Here is a 27,511-nt window from a genome sequence, read left to right as displayed (position 1 = left end):
TGCATGTGTCTTTATAGCAGCATGATTTATAATCCTTCGGGTATATACCCAGTAATGGGATGGCTGGGTCAAATGGTATTTCTAGTTCTAGAACCTTGAGGAATCGCCACACTATCTTCCACAATGGTTGTACCGGTTTACAGTCCCACCAACTGCCCAATTACAGGATGTGTTTAGCTTTCCTTTCACACAGCCCCTCTAAGGGTCATACATACCCTGTGGTCTTTCGGAAGCACCTGCCTGGCATCAGGAGAATCTCTCCAGGGCTCTGAGTTTCAGATCCAAAACCTTACCCACTCCATATAATGGAAACTACAATGAAGAGGAAGCGAGTACCTCCTAGGTACAAAAACCATGCTAGGTGCTGACACTAAGCATATTCAAACCCACCATTAACATCTAAGCCCAACATGCTGGCCAAGGGACATTGTCTTCTATGGATCTCCATGCCTTATTAAAAAGTCTAACTCCAGTGCCTACATCAAGAGCAACCACACTTAACAACAGGAAACTGAGCTCCCTGGCCTAATGGCCTGTCTTGTTCTAAGTTCCAGGACAAATCAAAGAAGCACTTAAGAATCCAAAATCAAATGGGCTCATGCCTGTAATCCCAGCACTTTGGGAGGCCGAAGTGGGTGGATCACCCAAGGTCAGGAGTTCAAGACCAGCCTGGCCAACATAGTGAAACCCCGTCTTGTCTAAAAATACAAAAATTAGCTGGGCATGGTGGTGTGCACCTGTAATCCCAGCTACTCAGGAAGCTGAAACAGAAGAATCGTTGAAGCCGGGAGGCAGAGGATGCAGTGAGTCGAGATCTCGCCATTGCACTCCAGCCTGGGTGACAAAGCAAGACTCTCTCTCAAAATAATCCAAAATCAGCACTTAAGAATCTTAATTTCTACCTGCCTGGTCAAAACTGCTGCCCATCACTGAACTTGACCACCCCCCAAATCCTAAAAGAATAATTTGTGAGTATTTGACATACTTTTTCAGTATCTTTGTTGTCATAAAATTAATCCAGGGCCAGGCATGCATGGTACAAACACTTTGGGATACCAAAGAGGAGGATTACTGAGCCCAGGAGTTCGAGACCAGCCTGGATAACATGACGAAACCCCATCTCTACAAAAAATTAGGCAGATGTGGTGGCACCAGCCCTGGCTACTTGGGAGGCTGAGGTGGGAGGATCACCTGAGCTCAGGAGGTCAAAGCTGCAGTGAGCCGTGATTGCACCACTGCACTTCAGTCTGGGTGACAGAGCAAGGCCCTGTCTCAAAAACAAAACAAACAAACAAAAAAACAAAAAACGAAAACAAAAGGCTGGGTGTGGTGGCTCACGCCTGTAATCCTAACACTTTGGGAGGCTGAGGCAGGCAAATCACAGGGTCAGGAGTTCGAGACCAGCCTGGCCAATATCCGTCTCAAAAAAAAAAAAAAAAAGTTGATCCAGAAAGTTCTTGTTCCCCCAATTTTTTCTCTTATCACCTTAAAACTAAAGCACATGCAAATGGGCTATGATTACTTTCTTTTTTCTTTACTTTTTTTTTTTTTTTGAGACGGACAACCTTTATAGAACTTCATGCGTGAGGTTATCAGTGAGTATGGCCTGCCCATCTAAAGATTATCTAAGAGGCTGCCCACCTAAAGGGGAGGTCAGAGCTCCTAGAGCTTTAGGACAGTCACAGGTCCTTTACCGGGTTCTCTATCCAGGTCTTTTCCTCCTTCCCTCTGCCCCAGTCTCTCCCAGAGCTCAGATACACTCTATACCTCCCCATGGGAACAAAAAAGTCCCCAGGTGAGTGCTTTCGGCTGACATGCGAGTTTGACGTCCAGCACTGGCATATCCACCGTGTGACACTTGGGACATCGCTCAAGTCATCACTTGCTCTTTTTCCAAGCAAGAACCAAACTGAAGGTCCATCAGGTGCCAGCAGCCATGCCAGAGACAGGGATGACAAAACACCAGAATGAGTCTGCTCTCAAGAACGCTTTGAGATGAATGGAACGCCATTCATCAGATGAATGAAGACACCAACAGATGAATGGAAGATGATGGGTTACTATGCCAGCAGAAAAGGTCCTGGGAGGCTTTCTAGAGGTGATGGTGCCTGTGTCGGGCCTTTAAAAATAAGGAAGAATGGACTAGAAGAGGAGAAAATGCAGCACAGGCAGAGAAGCCGGGGGTTGATGCTTCCTGAGCCCACACCAGGCAGCAGGCCTGTTTAAATTATCTACAGGAATCAGCTCATTCACTCCTCACAATCGTTCCTATGGAGTAGATTCTACTATCTTCCCCATTTGATAGATGAGGAAACTGAGGCACAGGGCAAAAAGCATTGTCCAAGGTCATTCTATTCGTAAGTGGCTAAGCAATGCATTCTGGCTCAGATCAGGTGTTTGCCCTGCGGTCTGTGAGATGACTGCCCTCAACCACTGCACACCATGGCACCTGCGCATGCAAGAGCATGCTGTGCTTGTGAACTGTAAGCAAATGGTGCAACCTGGACCACCCCGGATACCCCAAATGTCACCTAAATGCAGGAAGCTGAAGGCAGTCTTCAGGACAGCCGGGACCCACTAGAGATTCAAACTCTCACCCGATACTCCTCAATCCAAACGTATTAGGTTGGTTAAAAGTAATGGCAAAAATCACAATTACTTTTGCATCAACCTAAAAACCTCCAGCCACCCCATAGGTATCTGCCGACATGTGTCCCCCAACAGAGCTGAGCGGGCAGGGCTGGGGTGAGCAAGGAGTGAGGAGGAACGGGTGGGGCAGGGGATGGGCACCAGCCCTATGGTCTCACACCTCATCTCATAAGCCACAGGGAAAATGACGAATTAACCCCAAGTGACACACTCAGACACGTACAAGGGAGACAGCTGACCTCCCATGGAAGTCACACTGAAAGGTAAGGACGAGATGGCAGGGACCAGGAGGCCATGTGAGTTCAGGAGAGAGGGCAAGAAGAGGGCATTAGCTTCCTAGGGCTGCCACGACAGAGACGTAGATTGTCACGGTTCTGAACACTAGAAGTCCAAAATCCAAAGTGTCAGCAGGACTGCACTCCTTTAAGAGACTCTGGGGAAGGATCCTTCCTTGCCTCTTCCAACTTCTGGTGGCTTCAGGCAGCTTCTTGGCTTGTGGCTGCTTTGCTGCAATTCTGCCTCTGTCTTCATGTGGCATTCTCTGTGTGCCTACACCTCTGAACCTGAACCATTGGATCTGGGGTCCACTATAATCCAGTAGGACCCCTTCTTATCTGATGGCAACTGCAAAGACTATGTCCAAAGGCGGCCACATTCTGAAGTTCCAGTGACATGAGTGTTTGGAGGGACAGTATTCAACTCACCTGCAGAGGGCTGAACATAGGTCATGGGTCTTGGCACTGAAGAGAAGCAAACAAGGAAAAAATATAGCAAGGTGTATGACAGTAATGTGCTATCTTTTTTGTTGGGGGGGGGTGCAAAAATTAGCAGACCTGTGCTTATATAAACCAATAATGCAAGAAATCGCAAAAAAAAAAAAAAAAAAAAAAAAAAGAAAAAAAGTATTAATAGGGCCGGGAGCAGTGGTTCATGCCTGCAATCCCAGCACTTTGGGAGGCCAAAGTGAGTGGATCGCTTGAGGCCAGGAGTTCAAGACCAGCCTAAACAACATGACAAAACCCTGTTTCTACTAAAAACACAAAAATTGCCCAGGCATGGTGGTGGATGCCTGTATTCCCAGCTACTTGAAAGGCTGAGACATGAGAATTGCTCAAACCTGGAAGGCAGAGGTTGCCGTGAGCCAAGATCGCACCACTGCACTCCAGCCTGGGCAATAGAGCAAGTCTGCCTCCAAAAAAAAAGGGAAAAAAAAAAAGAAAGAAAGAAAGAAAGAAAGAAGGAAGGAAGGAAGGAGGGAGGGAGGGAGGGAGGGAGGGAAGGAAGGAAGGAAGGAAGGAAGGAAGGAAGGAAGGAAGGAAGGAAGGAAGGAAGGAAGGAAGGAAGGAAAGAAAGAAAAGTATTAATTACCCAAGGGGATAGAAAACTAGGGTATTAAGGGATGGGGTGAGAGCAAGACTGCTCTATGTGTACTTCAGTATAATCTTTTTATCTTAAACCATGTAAAGGCATTATTTATCCAAACAAAGAAAACTTAAAAACAATGTTTTGGAGGTGAAAATTACAAATGGACGAATCTCACAAACAGAACACTGAACAAAAGACACCAGATACAATCAAATACATCCTGTGTGATTCCTTACTATCAAGTACAAAAATACATCTATGGGGTTAGAAATCAGGATTGGGGTTGCCCTGAAGGGGGCGCTTACAGGAAAGTTTCTGGGGTCTCAGCATGTTCTGTTTCTAGATCCATGTGCTGGTTACATGATTGTATTCCATTTGTAAGAATTCATCAAGCGGTACAAGTACAATAACGTACACTTTTCTGTATGTATATTTAATTTCAATAACTTTTTAATTAAATAAATATGTGGCCAGGCACGGTTACTCATGCCTGCAATCCCAGCACTTTGGGAAGTTGAGACAGAAGGAATGCTTGAGGCCAGAAGTTCGAGACCAGCCTGGACAACATAGTGAGACCCTGTCTTTAACAAAAAAGTTTAAAAATAGCTGGGTGGCGTGGCATGCGCCTGTAGTCTCAGCTACTCAGGAGGCTGAGATGGGAGAAGACCATATCTCTATATAAGTTAAAAAATATTTTTTAAAATAAGTAAATATATATATAATGTTAGTGTATCGCTTCCTATCTGTAAAATGGGGGTGATATCATCCGTTTACAGCAAAGCTCTCCTGCCTGAGGACACCCAGAATTCCAAGGGAGAACACAGAATGCTGTCATCATTCAAGCCCAATGTCATGCACGTCCATGTCACATGATCTAAAAGATTTTTCCAAAAGAAGTATGGACATGACAATGTTTTCATTAGTGCTGTCTCAGTTTCGAAAGAGATTTGGCCCCTATTGTCAAAGCCTGAAATTTCAGCTGCAGAGCAAGAGGGGGAAGGGTCCCTGCAAACGTTTTTATGCATTTCTCGCTGAAACAAAAGACCAAAAATGGACTTTCCCCAAGAAGTGGTGGGAGGAGGGGCAGCCGGCACACATCGTCCCTGCACGGCCGCTCATTCCAGCCACCTACCATGCCTCCCGTAATGGAAACACCACATTTAAACAGGTGTCGTAACAGTAAAGGGGTCCCATAAATGGGAAACCCAGGAGGCCTTTCGGAGCTGGACAGCTGGTGCGAGAGGGAGGGTTACAGACCTAAGTGGTCCCCAGACTTCCGGAGTCTGCTATCCTTCACCTCACACACTCTTAAACGTCCATTTGCCTCCATGAGCACACACACACCACACACATTAAATCTCTCAACAGGAAATTTCTTCCATTCTTAAATGGTCTCGACTAAATAAAATACCTTTGACAGAGTATTCTGAGGCACTGGATTGTATTAAATGACAGGGGAAGAGGGAATGGGTTAGTTATTCTATACTAAACATTCTGCTTAGTCTAGCAGAGTCACATGGACACTCCGGACTGCTTGGCAGAGGGACACGAAATGAGAAGGGGGAGGGGAATGCGGTGGCCTTGACAGACGCAGAATTAAGGGGAGGGTGAGAATCAGTGAATCCCAGCCACATAACCACCCAGGTGCTGTTAGCAATTGATGAGAGTGGATTTCATCGCATCCAGCTTGTGTGGCCTGTCATGGATCGAATCTCTCTGCTTCTCCAATTTTTCATCTGTAAAATGGGATAGCAGTACTCACCTTTTGAGGACTTCTTAAAGATAACATGTAAAGTATCAAAAAGGCCCAGTGCAAGCTGTGGTACACACCTGCAATAGCAGCTACTTGGGAGGCTGAGGCACAAGGATCACTTGAGCCTAGGAGTTCAAAACCAGTCTAGGCGGCCGGGCGCGGTGGCTCAAGCCTGTAATCCCAGCACTTTGGGAGTCCGAGACGGGCGGATCACGAGGTCAGGAGATCGAGACCATCCTGGCTGACACGGTGAAACCCCGTCTCTACTAAAAAAAAAAAAAACTAGCCGGGCGAGGTGGCGGGCGCCTGTAGTCCCAGCTACGCGGGAGGCTGAGGCAGGAGAATGGCGTGAACCCGGGAAGCGGAGCTTGCAGTGAGCTGAGATCCGGCCACTGCACTCCAGCCTGGGCGGCAGAGCAAGACTCCGTCTCAAAAAAAAAAAAAAAAAAAACCAGTCTAGGCAACATAGTGAAATCTCGTCTCAAAAAAAAATTTAAAACAAACAAAAAAAAAATTGTAAGGCCTAGCACAAAGGAAAGGATCAATAAAAGGTAGCAAGTACAGGCCGGGCACAGTGGCTCATGCCTATAATCTCAGCACTTTGGGAGGCCGAGGCAGGTGGATTACTGGAGATCAGGAGTTCAAGATCAGCTTGGCCAACATGGTGAAACCTGTCTCTACTAAAAATACAAAATTAGCTGGGTGTGGTGGCGTGCACCTGTAATCCCAGCTACTCAGGAGGCTGAGGCAGGGGAATCGCTTGAACCCAGGAGGTGGACGTTGCAGTGAGCTGAGATCACGCCATTGCACTCCAGCCTGGGCAAAAAGGGTGAAACTCCGTCTCAAAAAAAAAAAAAAAAAAGGTAGTGAGTACAATGGTCATAGTCCTAAACACGACTTATAAAAGTATTTCATGTGGCCGGGCGAGGTGGCTCACACCTGTAATCCCAGCACTTCGGGAAGCTGAGGCAGGAGGCTCACTTAAGCCCAGGAGTTTGTGACCAGCCTAGGCAACATCTCTGCAGATGAGGCTCTCTTAATGTCCAGCCTGCTCACTTCTTAAACTTCTGGTCCATAAAATCAAAGACTCAAGACACTGGAAGCTAGAAAGGACCTCAGAAACAACGTCTCACAGATGAGGAATCCAAAAGACAGTTGTTTCTAGTTTTCTTTTGTTTGTTTTTTTTTGCTCTGAGGCATAGGAATGATTTCAGTGATAAGATAATGACAGTGTTTTGTAAACGTTTGAAACAATTTTTAAAGTAATAAACACGAAAAGTAAAAGTCTACCTGAAAGTAAGGAAATGGAGAAAGAGAGATGGAGATACCGACTCAATTAACAGCAACAAAATAAAGTGAAATGATTAAGATTCCGTTGCTAGTTAGGCTGTGGTGAGTCCAATATACTCATATACTGATAAATTCATATTTGGATATATACATCAACTGATGAAGACCAATCAAAATTTTTGGAAGGCAGTTTGGCAATTCAAATCAAGAGCTATTTTTTACAACGTCGTATTTAATACATATTTAATACAGATCCTGCATCCTGGAAATTTATCCTGAGAAAAATATATAAAAAAGCAAGCAAGCAAGCAATATATACTTAAAGAATGTCAGGCTGGGCATGGTGGCTCACGCCTTAATCCCAGCACTTTGGGAGGCTGAGGCAGGCAGATCACTTGAGGCTAGGAGTCTGAGGCTAGGTTGGGCAATATGGTAAAACCCCTTCTCTACAAAAAATACAAAAGTTAGCCGGGTATGGTGGTGCCTGCCTGTAGTCCCAGCCACCCGGGAGGCTGAGGTGGGAGGATCACTTGAGCCCCGGAGGTTGAGGCTGCAGTGAGCCAACATCACGCCACTGCACTCCAGCCTGGGCAATAGAGTGACACCCTGTCTCAAAAAAAAGAAAAAAGAAAGAAAAGAAAAAGGTCAAAAAAGATTCTTAAAATAGTGATGAAAATAATACTACGTAAATGTTCAATTACAGAATTAGTTAAGTAAATGATGAACTCACTGAAATGTATGACCATTATAAATGAGAAGTATGAGGATAAAGTAGCTACAATATACAGGCTGATGATGCAACATTACCTGAAAAGAAACAAAATACAAAGCTGTATCTATTTAAGAGTTACAATTATATAAAAAGTACATCCAAAATATGGATAAGAAAGAACAGAGAAAACCAAAAGCTACCAATGTGTTCCTATCCTAGGAATGTAGAAGAATGTCTCCTTTTAAATGCATTTTATTGTTCTTACAAAAATCGCGCAGTCAATAAAAATACATTTTAAACGAGTAAGCTGATCCATGTGCAGCACAAAACCCCCTTTAGCAGCTACGTGTTTGCCCAACTGCCTAGAAAAATAGGTTGGGAAAGTCAAGCAAAGGCCTGAACCCTTATCAGATCTCAATTAGCAATTTCCTCACTTTCCCTAAAACCAATGCCCTCACCCCTCCCTCTGTGGTCATGCGCCATGAAGATTAGCGTCAACCCTTGACCCAGCCACAGGCATTCAAGCCACGCTCTTCCTATGAAAGTCTCCCTCTTTCTTCTGAAGGCTTAGTAATAGGTACAGCATTGTGGGATCATCTCACCTCCCAGGCAAAATGTTTTCTCCTTGAGGTTAGGGAACTCAGCTTCTCTCTATTTCTACTTGCCCCTCAACCCTTACTACTCCCTCAAGGATCATCCATGATTTTCTACCCATAGGGTCAGTATCTACCTACAAATTCTTCTGCAACCATTTGCAGGTTAGGTCCTGGGCTGCTCAGTCCCTGTGACACTTTAAAATACCCCAGGTCCATGGTTGGGCATGGTAGCTCATGCCTGTAATCCCAGCACTTTGGAAGACCAAGGCGGGGTGGGGGCAGCGCAGATCATTTGAGGTCGGGAGTTCGAGACCAGCCTGGTCAACATGGCAAAACTCTGTCTCTACTAAAAATACAAAAAGTAGCCGGAATGGTGGTGCATGCCTGTAGTCCCAGCTACTCAGGAGGCTGAGGCAGAAGAATCACTCAAATCTGGGAAGTAGGGGGGTGCAGTGAGCCGAGATTGCACCACTGAACTCCAGCCTAGGTGACTCACAGACTCCATCTCAAAAAAAAAAAAAAAAAAAAAAAAAAAAGCAGGTCCAGAAGGGTTCACCTTGGAATCAAAGGTATATCGGTGCGATGCTTTTCTTGGTTTTCTGGTTTCTGTTTATCTGCTGGTTCCAAACTGCTTGCCTATGCCGCTTCCCCCTCAGAGTACACGCCACCTCATTTTGCCTCTTCGTATACAACAGTTTCACCCTGGCTGGAAACCGCTCCTCAGCAACTAAGAGAAACTTTCTTCTCCAATAGGCCCATAGGGAAGTTGCTCCCTCTGATCTCCCCTGAGTAAAACTCCCTTTTAACTTTGGGCTTTGCATCCCACAGCCGCCACCATTCCGAGCTCACACTCTTGGCAATGCCCTGTGCATCGTGCATACGTACAGACCGCTGAGTTACAAATCGGGGCAAGTTTATCCAAACACAGGCCAGGCTCCTCCACAGCGGTCCCGTGGGCGATGCATCTGGCTGAGACTTCGCCATCTAAGAGGTTTGCAGTCTAGCAAGCATCCACAGAGACCCAAGCCGGGCTCCAACAGCACACAGAAAAAAGTCATGAAACATTATGACGATTCAGAAGGGAAGGGACGACTTCAATCATGGAGGAAGCAGAACATCGAGGAAAACGGTAAGAAGATGGCTGATTTCAACCAGACCTAGAAGAGGAGGTAGATTTTGACATGCAGAAATAGGAATGTCCCAGATCTGGAAACAGTGTGAGCAGAAGAATAAGAAAACAGGATATATCTCAGAGGAGAAGTAACTCCTGTTTTACTGGCTCAAAGGATTTGAACAAGGAGTCCTGTCAGACAAGACTGAAAAACAAGGTCTGGACCGGAGGGCTAGCCATGGCCATTGAAAGTTTAAAACACAAGGTGGCATATCAGAGCTAAGCTTTCAGAAAATCAAGCTTCTTAGCACTGAGGACATATTCATATAACAAGTCCTTAAACAATTTAAATAGGCAGCCTAAGGCCCGGCACTTACAGTGTCTCACACCTGTAATTCCAGGACTTTGGGAGGCCAAGGGGGGCAGATAGTTTGAGTTCAGGAGTTCAAGACCTACCTGGCGAAAACAGCGAAACCCCATCTCTACTAAAAATACAAAAAGTAGCTGGGTGTAGTGACAGGCACCTGTAATCCCAGCTACTCAGGAGGTTGAGGCAGGAGAATCACTTGAACCTGGCAGGTGGAGGTTGCAGTGCCAAGATCACATCACTGCACTACAGCCAGGGCGACAGAAAGAGATGGTCTCAAAAAATAAATATATATATATGAATAAATAAATAAATTTAAAAATAGGCCAGGTGCGGTGGCTCACACCTGTAATCCCAGCACTTTGGGAGGCCCAGGCAGGCAGATCACATGAGGTCAGGAGTTCAAGAGCAGCCTGGCCAACATGGTGAAACTGAAACCCCATCCCTACACAAATACAAAAATTAGCCGGGCACAATAGTGGGCACCTGTAATCCCAGCTACTCAGGAGGCTGAGGCAGGAGAATCACTTGAACTCAGGTGGCAAAGGTTGTAGTGAGCTGAGATTGCACCACTGCACTCCAGCCTGGGTAACAGAGCAAGACTCCGTCTCAAAATAAATAAATAAATAAACAAACAGGCAGTCTAACAAAGCAGCTGGGCATGGTTATGGGTTGAACTGTGACCCTAAAAAAAAGATATGTCAAAATCCTAATCCCTGGTACCTGTGAATGTGAGCTTCCTTGGAAACCGGTTCTTTGCAGATGTAATCAAGTTAAGAAGAGGTCACACTGAACTAGGCTGGGCCCTACAGCCAATAGCTGATAACCTTATAAGGGAAACGGGGAGATGTGGAAACAGACACACACACACACACACACACACACACACACACACACACACACACACACACGGAGAATGCAGCCAGTGAAGGAGTCAGAGATTGGAGTGATAAGGACGAGGCAAGAAAAGAGTTTTCCACAGGGCCTCCAGAGGGGGTGTGGCCCTGTTGACACCTTGATTTCAGACTTCTAGCCTCCAGTTCTGTGAACGAATAAACTTCTGTTGTCTTAAGTCACCAGACTGAGGTACCTTGTTACAGCGAGGAAACTAACACAGACATGAATTAAATGTCTTGGAAATCATCAATGCTCTGGGACATTCAGAGAAGATGGGATCATTCATGAACCAGAAGGCAATCCTAGAGAAAAGCTGAGGTCATGAGACACAACCATGATTGGGACTGTGGGTATATGACTAGTGTCTAAGGAGAAAGGGGAAAAAAGGGGAGGCACTCAACCCTCCAAGGTCAACAATGTTCTGATGACTGAGGGTCTTGGTTCAGTCTCAGCCTGAAAGGATCCATTAATAGTGCTAATCCTTCCATTGAGATTGAATCACTGGGCTCCTCTGTGGCCCCCACTGGCTTTCTCATCTTTGTTCACTCTGACAGAGCCCACATATTCTTTATTCTTCCCAAGGTCCTTGTTGTTGAGAGGAGCACTTTGCGATTAATCTCCATGTGTAAAGTGGATTACAAAACAAGAAAATATGACTTTGGGGGGCTTAAGTGTCCACTAGTCACACCCACTCAAAGATGAAGGTGCATGTTCACAATGCGATTTTTCCGATTATACAAGTAACTCCTACTCATTGCAAACTCTTTCAAAGTTAGAAAAAATCATACAGAAGAAAATAAGTTGCTTTTATATAGGAAGAGAAAAATATTTTTAATTTATTTTTAAAAAATTTTTTTAAATAAAAGAAAATAACAACCACCCTTAATCTCAACACTAAAGAATATTTATAACGGGTATTCTGGCACACTTTATGTAATGAAAAGAAGTATTTGTAATTAAACAAAAAAAAATGTGATGGAATCTTCCAGAAGAATCACCCAGGTAGAAGGGAAAAAAAAAAATGTTAAAAAAGAAACCAGAGGCCAGGCTCAGTGGCTCACACCTGTAATCTCAGCACTTTGGGAGGCCCAGGCAGGCAGATCACGAAGTCAGGAGATCGAGACCAGCCTGGTCAACATGGTAAAACCCCATGTCTACTAAAAATACAAAAATGAGCCAGGCATGGTGGCGCACGCCTGTAATCCCAGCTACTCAGGAGGCTGAGGCAGAAGAACCACTTGAACCTGGGAGGCAGAGGTTGCAGGGAGCCGAGATCACATTGCAGCCTGGGTGACAGAGCAAGAGGAAGGAAGAAAGGGAGGGAGGGAGGGAGGGAGGGAGGGAGGGAGGGAGGAAGGAAGGAAGGAAGGAAGGAAGGAAGGAAGGAAGGAAGGAAGGAAGGAAGGAAGGAAGGAAAGAAGGAAGGAAGGAAGGGAGGGAAGGAAGGAACCAGAGCATGCCTGAGAAAAATGGAGAAGGGTGGGCCCATGTAATCAAAGGCTATTAACCATTTTAACATTGCTAGAGGTCAGAAATATTTTACTCCTGGCAAAGGAGAAAGAAAATTCAAGGATATGCATGTCACAGCATCTACAGTGAGAGTAAAAACGATTAAACCTGACTCCCCTCTGCTCCAGAATTCCACAAAGTAACTTGTTGAAGCTTGAAAAACCTTGAGAGTTTTCAAGTTTTTCCCAATTTAAAGTTCTCTAGCAACCGTAATGCAGCAACCAAGACCATGTCTTATTCCCTTGAAACCAGTTTCCCCAAAGCCCTCTCACTTGTCTCAGCTGTCTCGGCTGCGGGACTGTGCCCCAAAATAGTGGGGCTGGCTCCTATGTTGTAACAAAGATAAGGTCCAGGCACTCCAGCGTAGTAGTTGCTAGTTGCTAGTAGACTCATAAATTCACTTTTCCTGACTTGGATGACATTCAGAACTGCTGTATCACAGGCTGAGAAGACATGGATTACCACAATTAAAATTCAGAGTCTGTCCAAAAGGAACAATTTTAGCCCTTCCCACTCTAATAAGCTACATTAACTAGTCCTGTTTTAAAGAATGGGCAGTTAACTGGGATCTCTAAAGTCTTTGGCATGAAGACTCCAGGTTCCTCATGCTAACCAGCAACTTTTTATAAACGAAGTATATCTGGTTTTGACCCCATCTTCCAAGAAAGAGACAGTCATTCGGGTATTCCTACTTGAAGTGCACTGAAATTGTCGCAACAGACTCCCACAAACCTTTAAGATAATTCGAATTGTTTGATACAATTGGTGAGGTTTCACAGGGCCAAGGTTGCAGACAGATCCAACCCTCAAAATTAAAGCAATTAGCTGTCCGTCAGGAGGGGGAAAAAACTACAGGGTGAGTATTTTCAATCTACTTTTAACGAATTCTATTGTTAAACTGTTTAGTTAACTAAGGACCACAGTTACAAGGTTTTCATTTTTATAATTACAATGAAATGTTAAAGTTCAATTGATATAACTGTGGGACTGAAATTGTAACTTCTAATCATAGAGATTTCAAGATGAGATAATTATTTGAACATTCATACATCTTTTCTGAAATGTCGTGGTAGACCATGCAACATGCTCGGAACGTTTTCTGAAAATATTTTCAATGCTCGATAAAACTGCTTAAGAGGAGTGATTTTATAATAATCACCCAGCAATACATTAACCATAACAGATTTGAGGGTTAAGGATGAGCTTTGCATGACACAGTTATTAGCAATATCCAGAAGACATTAATTGAAAGAACTTGCTCAAGCACAGAAAAGCCCAAAACACCTGAAATCATTATCTAGCTTTTAAGAACTTTCTATTGTATAAAAGATATACTTTCTTAATTTAATTCCAGCTAAAATAATAACCAAAAGCTGATGCCTCAAGATAGCTCAGTTCCAAATATCTAGAAAGTACAAGATTCTTTCCTAAGAAATTTAAACATGCGATCTTGAATAGTATTTGTTATTTGTGTCTTTTTTTTTTTTTTTTTTTTTCTGAGACAGAGTACTGCTGTGTCACCCAGGCTGGAGTACAGTGGCGAGATCTCAGCTCACTGCAACCTCTGCCTCCTGGGTTCAAGTGATTCTCATGCGCCTCAGCCTCCTCAACAGCTAGGATTGTAGGCGTGTGCCACCACACCCAGCCAATTTTTGTATTTTCAGTAGGGATGGGTTTCGCCATGTTGGCCAGGCTGGTCTCAAACTCCTGACCTCAAATGATCCACCCACCTCAACCTCTAAAAGTGTTGGGACTACAGGCGCGAGCCACCGCGCCAGGCCATTTGTGTCTTTTAAATGTAGGGTTTCTCAACCTCATCCTTTTGTTTTGTTTTGTTTTGTTTTGAGACAAGAGCCTCGCTCTGTCACTCAGGCTGGAGTGCAATGGCACGATCTCAGCTCACTGCAATCTCTGCCTCCTGGGCTCAAACAATCCTCCTGCCTCTACCTCCCAAGCAGCTGGGACTATAGGCATGCACCACCAAGCCCAGCTAATTTTTGTTTTTTTTTATAGAGATGGGTCTTCGCAACTCCTGGCCACAAGTGATCTGCCCACCTCAGCCTCCCCAAGTGCTGGCATTGCAGGCATGAGCCACCGTGCCAGGCCAACATCAACAATGACTATGGACCTGATCACTGTCCTGGTGGGCTGTTTTATGCACTGCAGGCTGTTCAGCAGCATCACTGGCCCCTACCCATTAGATGCCACTCGAACCTCCTAGCCATGACAACCAAAAATATCTCCAGACATTGCCAAATGTTTGGAGGCAAGGCTGCCCCCCGTTGAGAACCTCTGTATTAATAAGACACAACAAAAACTACCACCCAGCAAAAGTTTAACACCCAAAAGCTGATACCAAAGGTAGTTCACTTCCAAATCTCATTCCAAATATTTCCTTCAAGAAGCTCTGATAAATAAAATAACTGAATGATTCAGAGTTTTTTAAGTAAACAAAGTTTTGCTTTTTTTTTTTTTTTTTTTTAGACGGAGTCTCACTTTGTTGCCCAGGCTGGAGTGCAGTGGCCGGATCTCTGCTCACTGCAAGCTCCGCCTCTCGGGTTCACGCCATTCTCCTGCCTCAGCCTCCTGAGTAGCTGGGACTACAGGCGCCCGCCACCTCACCCAGCTACTTTTGGTATTTTTTAGTAGAGACAGGGTTTCACCATGTTAGCCAGGATGGTCTCGATCTCCTGACCTCGTGATCCGCCCGTCTCGGCCTCCCAAAGTGCTGGGATTACAGGCTTGAGCCACCGCGCCCGGCCAAGTTTTGCTTTTTTTAAGTGTGAAATTGGTGCTTTAAAACAAAATGTTTCCTGAGTTCCTTTTCTTGATCTATAACTTAATTAGTCATGCCAGAAATGTAGAAAAGGAAATGTAAATTAGCATACCACCTACATACATAGTGAAAAGTATTGGCAGAATCATGACTAAGTAAACATTTTTATTGGTTTTCAGCTTTTAAAAATAAATATGCATAGGGTATCATCAAGAAAATTAAATAACAACCCACAGAATGGAGAAAATGTTTGCAAATCATATATTTGATAAGGAACTTATAACTAGAATAAAGAATTCTTATAACTTACTAATAAAAAACAAAAAAAATAAAAATGAGCAACATCTCTGAAGATACATTTCTTCAAAGAAAATATACGATTAGCCTACAAGCACATGAAACGATGTTTTGTTCAATTACATTATTTATTGGAGAAACGCAAATCAAAACCACCACGAGGAGATTATCCAATAGGATGGCTATAATCAAAAAGACAAACAATAACAAGTGTTGGCAAAGATGTAGGAAAATTGGACTCCTTATACACTGCTGGTGGGATGTAAAATGGTGCACCCACTTTGGGTAATAATCTCGTAGTTCTTCAATGCGCTAAACATAGAATTACGTATGACGTAGCAACTCCGTTCTTAGGTTTACATCCAAAATAATATTTTTTTAAAAGGCCGGGTGTGGTGGCTCATGCCTGTAATCCCAGCATTTTGGGAGGCCAAGGTGGGTAGATTACCTGAGGTCACCAGTTCAAGACCAGCCTGGCCAACATGGTGAAACCCTGTCTCTACTAAAAACACAAAACTTGGCCGGGCGCGGTGGCTCAAGCCTGTAATCCCAGCACTTTGGGAGGCCTAGACGAGCAGATCACGACGTCAGGAGATCGAGACCATCCTGGCTAACACGGTGAAACCCCGTCTCTACTAAAAAATAAAAATTAAAAAAAAACTAGCTGGGCGAGGTGGCAGGCGCCTGTAGTCCCAGCTACTCGGGAGGCTGAGGCAGGAGAATGGCGTAAACCCGGGAGGCGGAGCTTGCAGTGAGCCGAGATCCGGCCACTGCACTCCAGCCTGGGCGACAGAGCAAGATTCCGTCTCAAAAGAAAAAAAAAAAAGTTAAAAAAAAAAAGATATTCAAACAAATACTTGTGCCATATTCATTCACAACAGTAACTATGCACAATGGCCAAAAGGTGGAAATAACCCAATGTCCATCAACTGATAAACGGCTAAACAAAATGTAGTGTACTTATACAATGGAATATTAGTCGGCCAGAAAAAGGAGCGAAGTACTGATACATGTTACACTATAGATGAACCTTGAAAACATGACACTAAATGAAAGAAGTCAGTCACAAAAGACCACATATTATAGGATTCTATTTCTCGGTAATGTCCAGACTAAGCAAATCCACAGCAACAGAAAGTAGATCAGTGGTAGCAAAGTGCTGGGAGGAACAGTAGAGAAAAGAAGTGACTGTCAATGGGTACAGGGTTTCTTTTGGGGTGAAGAAAGCGTCCTAAAATCGACTGTGGTGATGGTTGTACAACTCTGTAAATATATCAAAAACCACTGAAATGTCTACTTTAAAAACAGGTGGAAGTGTAGCTTAATAACACTGTTGTAAAAATAAAAACAATCTATAGAGAAAACCTAGAAGATTTAATCATGATTACAGAAATACAATGTACCAACACATTACCACTCCTGACTGCTGACGGAGCTGGGGGTAGAGCCAGGAAGAAAGTTAAGGAGAAAAAGAGAAGATCAGGACATTCATTTCTAATTTCACAAGGGCAAAGTTACCGTCATTGGCTGATGGAACTAAATTAAAGGTCTATGTCAGTAATACAAAGACTGAAGAATAATCAATTTAAGAACCATAATGCCAGGCGCGGTGGCTCATGCCTGTAATCCTAGAACTTTGGGAGGCCTGGAGGAGGGTGGATCATGAGGTCAGGAGTTCAAAACCAGCCTGGCCAACATGGTGAAACCCATCTCTACTATAAATACAAAAAAAAATTACCCAGGCTAATTTCTAGCCTGTAAATATGGCTAATGTAAATGGTGGCAGGCGCCTGTAATCCCAGCTACTCAGGAGGCTGAGGCAGAAGAATTGCTTGAACCTGGGAGGCCGAGGTTGCAGTGAGCCAAGATCGCGCCACTGTACTCCAGCCTGGGCAACAGAGTGAGACTCCGCCTCAAAAAAAAAAAAAAAAACAAAAAACAAGAATAAAAGAAAAAGAACCATAAAAAAAGAAACGCCATAGCTCACACCTGTAACCTGTAATCCAGAACTTTGGGAGGCTGAGGCAAGAGGATCGCTTGAGTCCAGGAGTTCACGACCAGCCTGAGTGCTATAGCAGAACCCCTATCTCTATAGCAAAAAATTAAAAAATTAGCCAGCCATAGTGGGATGCATCTGTAGTCCCAGCTACTCCAAAGGCTGGGGAGGGAGGATCGCTTGAGCCTGGGTGCTTGAGGCTGGTGTGAGCCGTGATTGCACCACTGAACTCCAGTCTAGGCAGTAGGAGCGAGACCCTATCTCAAAGAAAAGAAAAAAAGAACCATAAATATAATTATCAAAAATGTGGAGAAGGAAGGAGGTAGGTGACATGCAATTGTCACTCATCATAACGGGAAGCTGAGAATTAAATCATATATTCATATTATTTAGAGATATAATCACTAGAAGCACTAAAAACAAAAATCAACAAATGTAATTGTTTCTGGAGAATATCAGGCTGGATGGGAATAAAACAGGACCACAGCAGAAGGCTGTTAGAATACTTTTCAATAGAAGTGCATCTGTTCTGAGTCTCTTAATGCTATATGGAATTATTACTCTGTCTTTTTTTTTTTTTTTTTTTTTTTTTGAGACGGAGACTCACTCTGTCACCCCGGCTGGAGTACAGTGGCATGATCTCGGCTCACTGCAACCTCTGCCTCCCAGGTTCAAGCAATTCTCCTGCCTTAGCCCTCCTGAGTAGCTGGGATTACAGGCGTGCGCCACCACACCCAGGTAATTTTTCATTTTTAGTAGAGACGGCGCCCAGCCTGCACACTGTTTTCAGAATCAAATTCACCTCTGCATTACTTGAGTCAAAGTATCTGCATGAAATAAGAATACAATTTATGTCAGAAAAAATATTAAACTAGATCATTAGTACTGAGTAAAACTGTGAATTAAGTGTGATTTAAGCAAAACCAACTCAAGTTTGATAGACAAAAGCTGAGCCCCTACTACAAAAGTAGCTAAGAGATAAAGGTTGGATCCTTAAGAGAACGAGAAACCTCCACCAGGCGCGGTGGCTCACACCTGTAATCCCAGCACTTTGGGAGGCCGAGGCAGGCAATCACCTGAGGTCAGGAGTTTGAGACCAGCCTGGCCAACACGGTGAAACCCTGCCTCTCCTAAAAATACAGAAATCAGCCAGGCGTGGTGGCGGGCGCCTGTACAGCTACTAGGGAGGCTGAGGCACAAGAATTGCTTGAACCTGGGAGACGGAGGTTGCAGTGAGCCGAGACTGTGCCATTGCACTCCAGCCTGGGTGACGAGAGTAAGACTCCATCTCCAAAAAAATAAGAACAAGAAACCTGTAGAAAGTCCCTACCATACCACATGTAGGGTAGACGGTAAGAATCACCATAAAAAGGTCAAAACTCTGCCATGGCAAAAATGAGCATTCCAATGCCTTAATAACTTTGGGATCCAAAGAAAATTTTAGGTGAAAGGAAGTGCACATGGCACCCCCTTCATCTCTCCACCAACCAGCACAGCCGACCCCAGTTAGAACACACTTTGAGCCGGGCGCGGTGGCTCAAGCCTGTAATCCCAGCACTTTGGGAGGCCGAGGCGGGTGGATCACGAGGTCAGGAGATCGAGACTATCCTGGCTAACATGGTGAAACCCCATCTCTACTAAAAATACAAAAAACTAGCTGGGCGTGGTGGCGGGCGCCTGTAGTCCCAGCTACTTGGGAGGCTGAGGCGGGAGAATGGCGTGAACCCGGGAGGCGGAGCTTGCAGTGAGCTGAGATCCGGCCACTGCACTCCAGCCTGGGTGACAGAGCGAGACTCCGTCTCAAAAAAAAAAAAAAAAAAAAAAAAGAACACACTTTGAAGCCAAAAGGCAGATGCTGCTAATCACCAGTACAAAGCAGAATTTGCCATCAGAACAGTACTAGATAGAGTTATTGAAAACATACTCAGAGTTACAGCTGGGACACTTGGGACACAGGATTCTGAGAGACCAAAGTGGGTCATTTTTGAGCATGTCAGGTGGTAGAATTAATAATGACACCAGGCAACAGGTAAAAAGGAGTGTCCTGGGGTACCGCAGGGAGCCTGGCGCCTTAGCAGTATGGAAATGCACCCCTGTGGTTATCAGAACCCAGGGAGCCTACATTATGCTAAAGAACTTGCCCTCCAAATTATCACTCTCCAAAGATATCCTATGTCCCGTGAGGAGATAGAGATGCACATTCTGCAAGACGAAAAGAACTTACACTTTACTCCAGTTGGTTGGGTGAGGCTGATGTTAAGTTTCAAATAAAACAAAACCCACATAAGATCATGGCAAGAATAGGCCCCGTGGTTCGCAGCCTCTGAAAACACTGCCCAAAGAGTGAGTGGGAACGAGCTCAGGAGACCCTCCTGGACTTTCCTGCAAGAAATTATCATTTGCTTGGAACGCGGCCACCCAGCCCAGGTGATGGCCAAAAGAGGTTTGGGTTGATAGAGATCTCGTCCCCAGGATCTGAAGAAGCCCTGGAAGATGAGGCCATGGGCTGCAAAATCTTTCCCAACAGACACTGGAGGCCTCCAACAAGGCTGGGAGGAGAGGTTTCGCAGAGCAGACCCTCACCCCTACCCCAAGGCCCCTCAGACTCAACAAGCAGACGTCACTATTGCCACAATCCCACCTTCCCTCCCGAGCAAGCAATGGGTAGCAAATCCGGTTCACCCCATTTCCATGGTCCTGACATCCCCACTTCCCCCAGCAGAGAGGATTCCAAGACCCACTCTTCATTCTGACCTCCCACTGCCCTCAGATGATGTGGTGGCTTTCTGGGGCTCATTATTCCCCCTGCAGAGTGGGCAGAGGAAACCAAGAGCAGGAACTAGGATGGATGGATTGGTCTACGTTTACAAGGTTGGCAGCTCTCAGGCAAGGTGGGAGGGACAGTGGAAGGGAGGCAGGAGAGCGCTTCTTGGGAAACAGGCTTTGTAAAGGCAGGATTTTTTGGCAGGATATCCTATCTTGCTTATGGTCACAGAGAAGCATGTTTGGGGTCTTTTTTTTTTTTTTTTTTTTTTGAGACGGAGTCTTGCTCTGTCGCCCAGGCTGGAGTGCAGTGGCCGATCTCAGCTCACTGCAAGCTCCGCCTCCCGGGTTCACGCCATTCTCCTGCCTCAGCCTCCCGAGTAGCTGGGACTACAGGCACCCGCCACCTCGCCCGGCTAATTTTTTGTAATTTTTTAGTAGAGACGGGGTTTCATCATATTAGCCAGGATGGTCTCGATCTCCTGACCTCGTGATCCGCCCGTCTCGGCCTCCCAAAGTGCTGGGATTACAGGCTTGAGCCACAGCGCCTGGCATGTTTTGGGTCTTTTAAGGAAAAGCAACTGAATCCTCATAGCCCAATCTCCAATCAGCTTCTCCACCCATTCCAAGCTTGGACCCTCAGCCCCGCTGCCTCCCAATTAGACCTTTTTCCCAGCACAACTGCATTAGAATCCTTTGCTCTTGGCCGGGCGCGGTGGCTCACACCTGTAATCCCAGCACTTTGGGAGGCTGCGACCGGCGGATCACGACGTCAGGAGATCGAGACCATCCTGGCTAACACGGTGAAACCCCCGTCTCTACTAAAAATACAAAAAAGTAGCCGGGCATGGTGGCGGGCACCTGTAGTCCCAGCTACTCGGGAGACTGTGGCAGGAGAATGGCGTGAACCCGGGAGGCAGAGCTTGCAGTGAGCCCAGATCGTGCCACCACACTCCAGCCTGGACGACTGAGCAAGACTCTATCTCAAAAAAAAAAAGAAAAAAAAAAAAGAATCCTTTGCTCTTTAATAAAATCATACTCTAGTGGGGCAGAAGCTGGAATAAATAATACAGGTGTTATTTTTTTTAAACCAAAGACACTTCCCCCTCTCTTTCATCGTTCTTTCATGTATTCAAAGTGGTCCCAAACAGGAAATATCCATATTATACTTCGGTTTTGCTAGGTTCTAAAAGGCTAGGATGCCCCCGCTCCAACTATACCCAAGTCTTCCTTTATAGAAAGAAATACTTGGTGACAGGACTAAGCCTCAAAGGGCCCTGGGCCCATTCTGAAACTGAGAGTGTGCTCAGCTGAAAGAAACTTCCTCCCACAGAGTTCTTCGATGAATCATCACTCTTTGTTTAACATCCTCTGAAAGCAGACAATTGATCAGCTCTCAGATCATTGCCTGCGTGGTACCCCCACCCCCTCCATCTCTGCAATCGTTTCAGTGAGCTGAGACCCCACTCCAGGGCTCTGCGGTAGGATGCAAAGTCTCCCAGCTCTGCCTCAGCCCAGGGGGAGAACCTCTTCACCTAGGGAAAGAGCTTCAAGGTCTTCTAGAAGAATCTCACACAAGCACTGGAGGAATCTCTGCGGCTTCCCATGCCCACAGTCTAGGCCCGTATGAATGTCTTAATGAGGTCCCTGGAGACCACAGGAACAGGGAAGGTCTTATGCTGGAGGGTGTGGAGGACGGTGCCAGAGGTTGGGAAGGGAATGGAAGGGAAAAACTCCACCTAACTATGAATATCGTGTACCCTTTTACACTAGAGCATTGTTTTATTTTAAAAAACACTATGTTCTCTGCTGAGTACTGCTTTATTTCTGAATGTCTCTTTTCTTGTTTTTTTAATAAGTGATTTGGCCTACAATGATGATGAGAGAGAATTTGTTTTTTTGTTTTTTTTAACACAGGAGTTATAGCGTATATAAAATGGAGTATTTAGAGATGAAAAGCCCTGAAGTTTAGAATTGGGAAAAACAGAAACGTTTACTACAGCCCTGCTAATCTCATTTTTCTGGTCCTGAATTGAGGAAAAAATAAAAAAACAGAGAGATACCCTTAGAAACATACCTTCTACCTATTTGCTTAATTTAGAAAGAAAATGTACATGTAAATATACATGTGTGTATAGAATATATACACACACACATCCCCAGTGAAAGTGTGTTTTTGATACGGAAGACCAAATGACTGGAGATCGTAAAACGAGGTTCTTTCTTAACCACAAGCCTGAGTCCGTGGTGTTCAGCACCTTCATGGGAATCTGTACCTGGCCCAGAGGAACGGAATTCTCTTCCTGGCTGCTCCCTCCCACTCCTCTGCCCTTGACAAACAGGCAGAAGCCCTGATTTCTAGGCAAGGCTTTGATGGGACTCTTGTGTTCTCACCTGCCTTTCTCATTTGGAAAAACCAGAGGCTTCTACTGCACATCTATGACAGGTTGTCTCACAAAACATGTTTCTCCTTTAGACAATACGATCCTTGCAGAAATCGCAGAAGTGTCAACACATGCACCTAGTAGGCCCTCAGCAGACTCTTCCAAGGAATTCCTGCTCGGGGCTCCAGAATGCCTGGGGTTCAGTGGGCACACCAGAACTGCAGGAATCTGGCAGGAAGGAGACAGGCCCAACGCTTTTCCTTTCTGGTTTAGAGGGGGAGGGGAGGAGAGAGGAGCAAGGAGAGAGAACTGCAAAGGGAAAGGAGAGGAAGTCTTTGTCCGGGCTCTTTGGACGAGCATTAGAGTAGAGTTAAATTGTCAGCTAATGAGATTCCCTAACCACGTGCTCCCTTTTAAGTCTAGGCCCCCAACTGATTTGATCCCCACACAACAGCGGGGGGGAAAGAGGCCTTCAGCATCCCTAAGGGCGCGAGAATTCCCAGAACAAGTACAAGAAGGATGGGAATCATTTCTGAGAGCTCAACTTTAAATAGGTTATCATATTTATTAATTGATATATAGCAATAATGCTACTGGCCACGTTCCACATCAACAGCTGAATATGGGGTTCACGGGAGTCAAATTGCACTCAGGGTAACTGAGGCAGGCCCAGGGGAACAGAAGAGACAGAGCGCAATCCTGAGGGCTTCTCCAACCACTGGATAGCCTCCAAGTCGAGTTTATGTTTGTTTGTTTGCTTGTTTTGGCTGGCAAAGGCCCCTGGGGCCTACATTCAAAGAATGTGTTTTTGGACCCAATAATTTATTCCAACAAGCAAAAGGGTGTTAAAACAGGAAGTTTTTTTTTTTTCCAATAAAATTTTAGTCTGTCGTTAAGCCTGAGATCATCTTTTTAAACTATTTATCTGATTATGGACTGTTATTATTATGCTTTGTTTATTTCCACACGAAACTGATTTCTCTTTTTGCCTAAAGAAAAGTAGCAGTGCAGAGCTAGTGGAGGAAAAACAAGTCAAAACACATTCACGACATTTTGAAGATATTCAGTGAAATTGATTCTCTTCTTCTACCTTCCCCGCTTAGTCAACAGCCTCTTCCTTAAGTTTTATTTCTCCCCTATTCAAAGATAATTACTTAGCAACGTCGATGTTTACCACGCAAAGGCTTCCACCCTCCCCAGCCCGGCTTTTTACCTTGAGATACAAAAGAGCATATGCTGGAAACCAGCAATTTACCAAACTTCTTCAGCTACAAGGCACAGCTTAAATTTCATCTCTCCTAGAAAGTGCTCCCTCCCAGCCTCCAGACATCTTTTTGTTCAAACCTCCCTCCTTCCTGGACTTAATCACTTTCCACAGCAGTCATTGGTTCACTGGCAACTGCCTTCCACCTGGAAGGGTTTTTCCTTCTCCAAACCCAGGTCTGGGTCCCAGCAGAGTCTTGAAGAAGAAAGAAGAAACAACTAAAACCTAATGGAAATTCAAACACATTTTTAAAAGGGCTGTAAGCGATTAGATAAGTCTAATTAAACCTAAGGCCAAGTAAAACAAGTCCTGTTCGAGCTGAGAACAGCAGTCCTTCATGCCTTTTATAATAAAAAGAAATCGGGGTTAGGGGAGTGAAGAATGCAGAAAAGGAAAGCGACAAGGGGTCATCCTCTATTACAGATTTCCTCTAACACAGAATAACATCAACAGGACTCCAGTGTTTCATACGTGGCTGTCACTGTGCTATGAGGTTAATCTGTATGGTCATTTAAGCCCCGCCCCCCTGGAGACTACTCCTTATCCCCACTTTACAGATGCGCAAACTGAGACGAAGGAAGATAGAGTAGTTCGGCCGGGATCACCCAGCTTGTGAGTGACACCGGGCAGGTACTGGAACCCGCGTTTGTTTGACCTCAGCGCACAGGCTCTCAACCTCTGCTCCAACTCAAAGTATGCGCCAAGTCAGCGTGCATGGGTAACCCGATCCGGACGGCTCTGGCTCGGGATGCGGCACAGCTGTCCCGCGGGGCCGCGCGGGTGTTACCGCGGCGGGCACAGACTGCACAGTGTCCCCAAGGGTTCGCGCGCGTCCTTCAAGACCTGCCAGCGCGCGGGAAAAGGCAGGCTCCGAGTCAACCTGGGCTGACCCGGGGGCTAGACCAGAAGATGCGACTGGAACCGGGTGAGCGTGGCCGAGTCGGCGCCCCGAGGGCCGCCAGCCTGGGCCGAAGGCTGGGACACGGGCGCCCCCGGGTGCAGGGGACCTAGAGGCGCCGTGCGCGGCGGGGGTTGGGCGCGAAGGCGCCGAGACGGCATCTTTCCCCTGCAACATCCCGCCCCGCGGCCGGGGGGAGGGGGCGTCACCTGACAGCGCGCACCAACTTCTCCAGGTTCGGAGGGGGCAGGCGGCAGCCGCTGGGGCTGGGGGCGCACGGCACGCTGCTCTCGCCCAATGGCGAGGTCTGTAAACAAAAGCGGGCCCCACGCGGGTCGCCAGCCGGGTGGCGAGGGGCGCGGCGCAGCAGCATCGCAGCGGCAGAGCTGGTGAGAGGGCGAGGCAGGGACGGGATCCGGCGCGGGGACCCAGGGCACGGCCCCCGGGACCCGGCCGCCCGGATGAGGCATTGTCTGCACACCCGCAGGATTCCGCTTTAAATGCCCCCCTCCGGGGATTCGTCGCGGGTCCCAGCTCCGTGGGCCGGCCCCCGGGCTCTCCGCCCAGTGAGCCCAGCCCCGAGCGCGGCACGGATCGCCAAGGTGAGCGCCCAAGAAGCGTCGCCGAAAAGCCAGGCCCGGAGGTGCCTAAGTCAGGGACCAAGACGCAAACGTAGACACAGGGACGCACACGCACGCCCTCCCCGAAGTTGACAAAAATCAGCCGATAAAATACAAAGTGCCGCGGCCGCCGCAGGTCAGCGCTGACCTCCTGCTGCCGAGAGGACCGAATGCAGACGTCCGGACGCTGTCATTTCCATCCGGCGCCGGGCACCTGGGCTGCACTGTCTCGTCTCCCTCCTTCGCGCGAGGGATGCCTCCTCCTGCCTCCCCTCCCCGGATCTCCCCACCTCCCAAGTGTGTGAACACGAAAACAATACGTGGAAAGCCCGATCGGGGGGAGCTAGGACCCGCCGGGAGCCCCAGTGTGCGGGAGATGGGGGTCAGAACGTGCCCGGCACGGGCACCGAGGCTCTGGGCATCCTCGCCGCCGTCCGCCGGGGCGGCTCCGGCCGGACGCCCGCGCCCCCCAGGCCCGCGGTACTCACCCGCTACGGTCGTCCGGGATCTCCGCGACGGGGCCGGGCACGATGCGGGGCCGCCGGGCCCCTGGGGCTGCGGGCGCCAAGGCGTTCGCGGAGCTGCAGAGCTGCGCGCCCGACGGCGGCGGCGCTGCTCTGCCGGCCAGGCTCGAACCCGCTCGCGGTCTGCCAATGGGAGCTGTCAGGGCGCCTCCGCCGGCGGCCTCGGGGGCCGGGCAGCGGGAGCCCGTGGGAAACCGAGCTCCGATTGGGCCGCCTGACAATCGCTCCGCCTCCGGCCAGCCAATCCGAGGCGGCGGATGCAGGAGCGGGGCGTTCGGAGTTGGGCTGGTGAGCGACTACGGGCGCACGCCGGTATCCGCGCCGCAGCCCGGCTCGGAGCGCGCGGCTGGAGGGGCGCGGGTGGCGCGTGCTCCGGGGATGCCTTCCTGCGAGGCTCCGACAGCGGGGACCGGGGAGATCTCCCGCAGGCAGCGGAGGTGCGGCGGGCCGGGGGACGACCAGGGAGCCCCTAACAAAGCAGCTTTGGGAGGGCTGGAGGCCTCCGCCTCCCTCGGCGATAGGTCCGCGAAGCTGCCCGTCACCCCGCATAGGTGGAGGTGGCCAATGGCGTGCACAGACGGAGCTCGAGTTGGCGCGCGCGCGCGGCTCGGCATCGGTGGGATTGGTCGGAGGTAAAGGATTTTCCTGCCACCTAAGGCGGAGAGGAAGGGGGATCGGAATGGGGGAGGCGAAGAGTCAAAAAACGTTGTGCCTGGGACAAGTGGTCTGGCTCGGGAGGCGTGTGCCCGGCTCTAGGGGGAGACAGGAACTTTTTTACGAGAGAAAAAAATCCTAACGCAATCCCTTCCAGTGGATGCCAGAGGATGTTAGACCCTGCCCAACCTCCAGGTAGGGCATGGTGGCCTTCACGAGAGTCCAGGACTCCCAGGGTTCACTTACCGTGCCCAGCAAACGAACTTGGAATCACAGCGTGGGGCTTGGGCCTCATGTGCACCTACTGGGCAGAGTAAGTGACTGGGGCAGGGTTCACGCAGACTTCCTGGGCTCCTCTGTAAAATCCGGAAACGACCGTTGGAGTTTACCTTTCGCAAGGTTGTGGGGGACGCGGAAACGGAGACGCTGGCGGTAGAGCCTCGAGCGAAACCTTTGCCTACACGAGGCCAGAGCTTCCTCCTGTCTTGAAGAGCTCTAGACTTCCCCGTTTACAACAATGGCTGGGATGGATGTTCCTTAGACCTTGATTCCGTACACACACGTTCGCCCCACGGGCTGGGAAGGTCTGCGCGCCCGGGGTGATCTTGTTGAAAACAAAAAGAATTGCCCACGCTGTAGAAGATAAACCTAAACTGGAAAATTGAAAGCCATCCCTGATTCCTCCTTCTCCTTAACCCTCTCCCATCCATTTTTGTTAACCTTCCAAACCCATTCCTCCCATCCTCTCTCACCTGGGCCTCAGTAAAGGGCTCCCATCGTCCTTCTGTCCCAGGCTTTGCCCCCTGAAATCTGTTCTCCACTTTGCAGAATGATCCTTCTAAGCAGAAAAATCCCATTTTGCGCTCTCAGCTCTGGGTCTCTTTTCTTTCCCCAGAACATGTTCACCCCCAGCCCCTCCCTTCACTTCACTAATTCCTACCCTTCTTCAGATCCTAGCTTGGCCGCCAAGGCATCTATGCAGTAGGCGTTGCTGAACTCCTGCTGTGCAGTACCTGCTCTTACAGACCCCGGGAGGCCTCCTGTACCCTGTCAAGGTTAGATGTCATGTTTCCACTACCAGTGCTT

At 47.3% G+C, this 27,511-nt stretch overlaps 1 protein-coding gene across 15 annotated transcripts in view; it reads right to left on the bottom strand.

Moving 5' to 3' along the window:
- Window positions 1-25,896, bottom strand: part of TIAM1 (TIAM Rac1 associated GEF 1) — a 441,123-nt gene extending 415,227 nt beyond the window's left edge. For 12 of the 15 annotated variants that reach the window (XM_045389226.2, XM_074034149.1, XM_065541421.1 and 9 more), the window contains exon 1: window positions 25,736-25,896. The gene's annotated coding sequence lies outside the window, so the exon portion shown is untranslated. Of the gene's footprint in view, window positions 1-25,395; window positions 25,547-25,735 lie in introns of those variants that run through there. The other 3 variants (XM_074034144.1, XM_045389225.3, XM_074034152.1) reach the window with 1 other exon arrangement.
- Window positions 25,897-27,511: the final 1,615 nt, after the last annotated feature.

This window comes from Macaca fascicularis, chromosome 3 (genome assembly GCF_037993035.2).
Source record: "Macaca fascicularis isolate 582-1 chromosome 3, T2T-MFA8v1.1".
In the NCBI taxonomy this organism is placed as follows: domain Eukaryota; kingdom Metazoa; phylum Chordata; class Mammalia; order Primates; family Cercopithecidae; genus Macaca; species Macaca fascicularis.
Note: the sequence above shows the minus strand (reverse complement) of the source record. Positions and strands in the feature narration are given on the sequence as shown.